At 44.3% G+C, this 6,293-nt stretch overlaps 1 pseudogene; it reads left to right on the top strand.

Annotated features, from left to right (window-relative positions):
- Positions 1–273: 273 nt before the first annotated feature.
- Positions 274–392, top strand: LOC111741155 (annotated as a pseudogene).
- The last annotated feature ends 5,901 nt before the right edge of the window (positions 393–6,293 follow it).

Genomic DNA, 6,293 nt, shown 5'->3' with positions numbered 1-6,293 from the left:
GCTTGTGTAACCTTCAGAGCTAGAGTTAAATAGGAAGGACACTGATTTCCCTGCAAATTAATGATCTCTTTCACCCCCCACCCTCATCTTTGCTTTGGTTCAAATGTAAACAAGATTAGTTGGGAAACCGACTTATTAGAAAAGCTTTCTTTTGTAGGAGGCACTTCTAAAATGGATTCAAGTGGATGTAGTTCCATAGTGTGTAGTGGTTAGCACGTCTACTTTACACACAGAAGGTCCTGGGTTCGCGCCCTAGTGGAGCCATGGGCCATGGTCTACAGCCATGCCACCTTGAACAAACCCGATCCCATCTGATTTCAGAAACTAAGCAGGGTCGGGCTCGGTTAGCACTCGGATGCGAGACCACTTAGGAAGACCAGGTGCTGTAGGCATAAATGATAATAATGAATAATAAATAAATAAAATGGATTCAAGAAGTGAAATTCTCTTTCACATAAAGAAAGAGAAGCTCAAAAAAAACCTATGAAGAAACTAGAGAGCTCTAAACCTTCTCCTAGGGTCCCACCAGCTCCCTGAGTACCGGCATTCCTGGTCTTATGTGCTTCACTCTATTGCACTTCACAGAAGTTGCATTTTTTACAAATTGAAGGCAAGACCCTCTGCCAGCAAAAAAAGATTATGACTGTCTTTACTACAGTGGTCTGGAACCGAACCTGCAATATCTCTGAGGTGTGCCTGTACAACCAGCATTTCAGTGGCAGATATAATCCCTGATCAATCAGCTGTAATGAAGTCAAATATCAGAAGAAGTTTAGAGCATCCTTAGGCACCAATTGGATTCTGAGACATATTGCTGGAGAATACTTTTATTTTTTCATGGAACTTTTATCGAGACTTCCTCAAACTGACAGCTTTTCTGGAGCTTGGTTTTCCAGAACTGAAGACAGAGAACAATTTGGCATCACTCAACAAACTCTTTCCTTTAAATAGCAGACAACTCTCTGAGGAAGATAAAGATTCTGATATAAAGATCCTAGGTGGGTGAAATAGCCTCTGTTAGCTAACGTTGGAGCAAATCTACCCAAGGGCTGAAATAGAAGAATGTCAACTGATTATACAAGAGGGAAGAAATGTGCAGAGGTTCAAACACTTCTTGCCTGAGCTATGTTTGCATGGGGCTGATGGGGGTAATCAAGGCCCTGTTAAAATCCTTTAGGGAAGATGCAGTCTTCTACTCTGTCTCTGTTTGTAGCCATAGCTGCCAGAGGGAACAGAGGTGCCAGGATTTGCATAAACACTGATAATATTTTTATTAGGAAAAAAGTATAAGCCCAAATTGAATTGGACAATAAACTGAACACTGAGTGGAGACTTCCAGTAACTTACATACAGCTCTTTTGTGCCAATTGGAAGAGGCACACATCTAGTGCTGGGAATTGACCTTGGCAAGCCGAGCAAGCGTGTGACATGGCCCTGCTCAGAAAATATGGTGTGCAGTAAATTTAGATGGCATGGGCTCAGTGCTGAGACCACAATTAAAATCAAGGAAAACAGACACATACACATTTGGCTGTGCAGTTACCTATCCTCGGCAGAAGGCTGGTAGACTCACAGCTGTAAAGCCAACAGTTGACTTGAGAATGTAGTATTTTATGTTGATTTTAACAAGTGAGAGGTTTGGTCCCTATACATCACACTGACTCATCGCACATGCACAGATGCACCTTTCCCCAGCCAGCCACGAAGGAGGCTGTGTGTTCACTCTTCCACCTTCCAGTCCCAGCCCTCGCCCACCCACCACCACACACACAGACTCTGGTCTTGGCCTGATCACTAGGATCTACGTTGCTCCCATTTCTGCTCTGTCACCACCTCTGGCAGGTGGGGACGACCTCTGGACCTTTTGTTCGACCCCCTGTGGCTTCTGGCTTTATCTTCTGATTCCTTTCTCAGTTTGTCTCCACCTCCTGACTGGCTTTAATCTTCCTGCTCTAGCTCTGACCCCACAGAAGTCACCCTTCCTAATTATATTCTACTCGGACTGACTGCGGCTGCGCTGGCATTCCCTTAATATCCAACTCTGACAAAGGAGATCTAGTCCCAGCCCCGGCATGCATGAAGGAGACATACAGTAAAGATTTGCTGGAATATTGCTAAATGAATTGAGTAACTGAATATTGCCGGTGGTCATTTCTGGACTGCTAGATGATCTTATAGTCTTCTGGACTTACCTAATTTATCGAGCTCCAATTATGGCTTTATTAATCAATTTATCTCAAAACCATATTAGCTGCATGGTTAAGCCTATGATGAGGACAATTTATCCATTGGTGAATTAGAACTGGTTGAATTAGCTATAGATAGTTGACTAAATTAGCTGAAAAAAATAAGAGCCTTCGTCACACATTTGGGGTTATTGTCACACCCTGAACAATTCACTGAATCGTCTAGGCCAAGACCTTACCAGAGCCACTAATGTGACAGAGGACCAAGTAGCTATTATTCGTCAAACAGGCACTATGCTACACGTCCCTTAACAAAGAAACTTCACACCTGAAAGATAAGCCTTATTTTGCCCACTTCACAGATAAGAAACGGAGGCAAAGACATGAGGTGACCTGTCCAATAGGTTGGTAGATGCTGGAGGTTGGATTCAAAGTCAGGTCAGGGTCGTTCCAAAGGCCACATTCTCTTCGTGTTTCCACTTAGCTTGCCTGCTGTGGTTAGGCACAGGGCAGGGGCCCAAATTTCAGAATCTAACAAATCGGAGCTTGGGGTCTCAAAGAATTCACAGCCACATTTGAAAGAGGCGCACAGCCAGAACAGATAGTCATGAGGTATGAGGTGACTCACTGTAGGGAAGAAACTCAAGGACGATCACTGCGTCCCTCCTCTGTTCTTCCGGTCTTCCCCTCTCTACTCTGCCAGCTGGAGCCCTGGGATCCCCTGCAGGACAGCTGCCTGAAGCCACACCCTTCCCTGCTGGTGATTTCCATGTACTTATGCCTCTGTTTGGCTCTCTGCTCCCTGCTGCACGGTTACAGGTGTGCGTGAGATTCATGTCACCCCTCAGAATCCCTCGACTTCCTGTGAGCCTCCCTGACCCTCAAAGACACAGCTACAGGAACTGCATCAACCAGCCCTCGCGCCTGGGCTGTTTACACCACCACAGTTATTTTTCTTTCTGCTTAAGTGCTACAACAGAGCCATTTTATACTCCCCCATCATGAGCCTGAGCAACCTGCAAGAACCCCAATTCCACCAGTAACAGGGGTGCTCACATGCTGTGGGTCTTCCAGTCAACAGGAAAATCTGTCTACCAAGGAGGCAAGTAGGTAGGGGAGCAGTATGAGGGACTTCAAAAAAGTCAGCCAGGTCTACCCCCTCAAGAGCTGAAGGAAAGACACCATAAAGTAATTCAAGAAAGACACAGGCAGAACAGATGGTAGAATGGTTGGCAGTGATTGAATGATGATAAATATTGCCTCTTGAATATTAACTATGTGCCAACCACTGGATAATCTCTAATCCTCACAGTAACACTGTGAGGTATCCCCCCCTTTCACAGATGAGAAAACTTGAGTCTGAGATGAATAAGCCTCAGGTGTACAGTTTCTATGTGGCAAAGCCAGTTTTCAAACCTAGATCCACCAAGACCCTATTCGAGTTGGTCCCACTGTGCCACAATGCAAAAGAGAAAGGTGAACAGAGCGGGGCCTGCACACTGAGGAGGGATTTTAGACAAGAGGTGAAGAAACAGCAGGAATTGGGTGGTGCAGCTGTCCTCAGGAGACTGTCCCGAAGACCAGGCGGGGCATCCGGGCTGTAGGAGGAGGAATGCCAGCTGAAGGAGGAGAGAGGCAGGGGCTGCAGTCAGGGATCAGACCAACCTTCATCCCTGAGTGGCCCTGCTACGCTTCTCCTTTTGCACAGAGGACGAGGGGACACTCAGGTCTGATCTCTGGTGGGTAAAATGTCTGGCTACATAAGCTCACGCTGAGGCACAGATAAGATGAACTGCCTTGAACCCAAAGGCAGAGCACTGAGTAAAATCCAGCTCTAATTTCCAGGCACTGGAACCCAGACCTAATCAAACACCATAACAGTTTTAAGGAGAATGTTAGTTACAATCCAGAGCTAATTAAAACTTTCCATAAAATGACTTTAAAATTTAAGTGGCCTTGAATGCTAACTGCAGAATTATTATTAACACATTAGCACAGCAATACCAGCCATTGAATGTGCTCAGCAATTTCGAAATAATGTTTTCAGTGTTTCCAGCTGAAATGATTTGTCCCTTTTAATTCTGACCCAGCAGGTCATCGACTTCTTCCCTCCACTCCTTCTGTACTGATATCCTCCTTCCGAGGCCATCGCTCCCCTGCAGCTCTGGCTGCATCTGTCCACAGCTCCCAGGCTTCTCTCTCATGATGCCCGCCTGCTGAGCATGGACTGCCTATGTTTATGTCCCTTTGAAAGCGGAGCCTCTGCTCATGGGGGACACAGTGCAACGTATGGTGAAAGCATGGCTGTGAGAAATGGACACGGCTCATTGCAGGCCTAGTGCCGCACCTGACTGGCTCTGGGACTTCGGAACAAGTTATTATGACATTACTATTATGACATTACTGTTGCTAACAATAACAACTGTTAGTGTTTTTTGAGCACTTAGTATGCACCACGCCCAAGTTACATATATTATCTAAATTCCCCCAACAGCCCTTACTTTTATTCTGTTTAACAAACAGCTATAAAATACTCACTATAACTCACTATATGGCAGACACTATTATTTAAATCCTCATTATTATGTATATTAAATACACATAAAAATCTCGATGAGGTCGGTACTATTATTATCTCCATCTTATAAATGAATGAAACTAGACACAGATTAAGTAACTGAAGTCACACGGCTAAAAGGCAGACCTTTACCAGGATTCAAACCATGGAGTCAGGTTCCAGAGCCCATGCTTCTCACCTTCACACTGCTGGTTCTCCACCTCCAGCATGCTTCAGAATCAGCTGGAGGACTCATTAAAACACTAATCGGTGGACCCAAACTCTGAGGTTCTGGTTCTGAGGTGGGGCCTGAGACCATACATCTTTAAAATATTCCCCGGGGATACAGATGCTGACGTGCGAGGTTGTTCTAGCCCGTGTTGCCAATGTCCCTATTATTGTCCCCTTTTCACAGATGAGGAGACTGAGTCTCTAATTACTTCAGTTACCCAAGAACACATGGTTAGTAAGGAGCTCAACCGCAATGTGAAAGCAGGTTGACCTGACATATTAGAAATACTCTGAATCTTAGCTTCCCCATCTATATGATGAGTACTAATATTACCTAACCATAAGCTTGTCAACACTGACTGAAATAACGAACATTATAGTCTGTGGGATTACTAAGTGCTCACTGAGCACTTCCCTTGTATCCTACAGGGCCTTGTATACAGTATGTGCCAAAGAACTCTGAGTTGAATGGAGTCGACTTCATCTAGTTGCTTCCAGTCAGACTTTGCTGCTGCTGTCTAGATGCTCCTAACCTCTCCAGTCCTTAGTGATACCCCCGCTTCAGTGCCCCAATCATCTCACAGGCCTCTCTGGAGGTCAACTTCCCAGGGCTGTCACATGTCATAACTCTGGGGGATATTATTCAAGCTCCATTCCATATGAATAGCACCTGTGCAGTTGACAGTGTGGCAACCCTGCTGGTCTCAGCCTTTTGTTTTGAGTGAGAGTAAATCTGGTTTCCTCATTACTCCCAGTTTTAGGCCTGCCTCCCGATATAGTTCTACAAAAGGTTAAGTTAAACATTTTATTTATTACACTTAAGAATTTAACTCCTCATGGCCTCAGCTTTGACAATTTTGCATAACCAAAATATTCTTATATTCCTCCCCACCCCGCCATAATACAGACAAAAAAATCTGCTTTCAAAATTGATCTTAAGCATTCATGTCTAGTGAAAGGGGGAGGAAAAAGTCAACTGTAATTGAAAAATTAAAACAAAACTTAAATACTTTTCCCACTAAAAGGAACCTAGGCTCTTTGAGAAATGGCTGATTCTAAATCTTCCATATAGAAATAACAAAGCAAACCTGAAACATCTCATTGTAATGGGAAATAAGAATTCATTCAAAGACTGTCAAAAAGATGCAAGAGCAAGCTTTAAGGGATACTCACGAGCCAAATTAGAGTATGTCTGAGTATGAAAATGTAAAATTACAGGAGTGGATTAAGATAGACTTAATTATAAAGGGCCTGTGAATCCATGCTGATAATGTCTGTAGCTATAGGTGCCAGGGGCTTCAAATTCCTCCAATGTCCAG

This window comes from Pteropus vampyrus, unplaced genomic scaffold (assembly GCF_000151845.1).
Source record: "Pteropus vampyrus isolate Shadow unplaced genomic scaffold, Pvam_2.0 Scaffold74, whole genome shotgun sequence".
Classification (NCBI taxonomy): domain Eukaryota; kingdom Metazoa; phylum Chordata; class Mammalia; order Chiroptera; family Pteropodidae; genus Pteropus; species Pteropus vampyrus.
This window is presented reverse-complemented; position numbering and strand designations above follow the sequence as displayed.